This window comes from Ceratina calcarata, unplaced genomic scaffold (assembly GCF_001652005.2).
Source record: "Ceratina calcarata isolate Rehan_Ccalc_2016 unplaced genomic scaffold, ASM165200v1 scaffold292.2, whole genome shotgun sequence".
In the NCBI taxonomy this organism is placed as follows: domain Eukaryota; kingdom Metazoa; phylum Arthropoda; class Insecta; order Hymenoptera; family Apidae; genus Ceratina; species Ceratina calcarata.
Genome location: NW_017151594.1, coordinates 697 through 2,093, shown reverse-complemented (window position 1 = coordinate 2,093; position 1,397 = coordinate 697).

Genomic DNA, 1,397 nt, shown 5'->3' with positions numbered 1-1,397 from the left:
TGTTATTATTTCACTTATATACCGATATATTGTCTTCTCCAATAGAAAAATACGGATTTCTGAAAGTTTTCGGACATGTTTAATATTGATTCACATTTGACTCTGTAAAAGGGTGTGTATGTTAAGATATCCGCTGTTCAAGGGTACTATACTTTCCCCTGTACCAATGAATATTGCCCGATTCCTCTTCAGCTCCTGAGCAAATTCGTATGACAGTTTACGATAGCGTGTGACAGTTTAAGATGGTTGTATAATAGTTTATGACAGTATGTGACGGTTCATCATGGATGTGTAATAATTTCTGGTAAATGATGATCAATTGTACAATATAGTATGATACTTCTATGATTTTTTATTTTATTCTATGCATAGAAAAATGAAAAAAATTCTCACGTATACTATTCATATACTAGTTGAAGAAATCGTATTTTCCTATTGTACTAGACAGTATATCGGTATAGACATAAAATAAGAACGCATATTTGTAATAAAAATTGACAACCTTCATACATATTCTTTACAATTTGTACGTACTGATTGTTTTCGTATTATTGGGTCGGGTCAGAGTTCGGCGCCCCCCGTCCGGAGATTGATACGTGTTCTATGAAAATATCGCTAAACTTACACGAGGATCGTGAGTGATTACTATAATTATTCCTGTTCTGGACTTCCCGGAAAGTAATCATGTTTCTCTTCTACTTTTAATTCGCAAGATGACTGATTATGGGTAGAGGTTATCTCTTTCGCTGTTGGATGCACTTGGCTTTCAGGGTGACCTTAAGTTTGTGACTGCAGCGGTTGCGCATTGTGCGGTTCCTTGAGCTTACGGAATATAGACTGGCACCTTAAGGAAGTGAAGGTTTCTTCGTTCTCATCAGTTCGACTGCACGCACTTACACCTGTTATAGCCCTGTGAAAGGGCTAGATTCCTTGATATTTGTCGCTTTTTGCAATGCGCGCTTGGCAACAGCCAGCGAGCATCGAATTGTGATGACTTATCAGTTCGACACCTCAGGCCATTGGACTGATATGCGTTCGAAATGCGGCGCGTGTCAAAATGACGACTAAGCGTTTCGACGTACTAAGGCATTTCGAAATACATATGAAGACCAGGACACGTGGAAATCATTAAAGGTGAATGTACTGCTGACTTTTAGCATTTAGGCTATAAAGCCTGGCCGTCGGGGCCCGCGCTTCAGTTTGGAATTTCGACTCTTAGCCCGCGACTCTGTCCGAGTCCTCATCGGTTTCAAAGCATCGTTCAGCTGCTTCCCTGAATCAAAGGATTCTTAAACGGCTTACCCGAGGGACGAACGCATTGCCTAGAAACTGCTGGGAACTCGAGAAGTTAAATATAGAAATAAAATACTTGTAACGTGAAGTGACTAGTGTCAGCA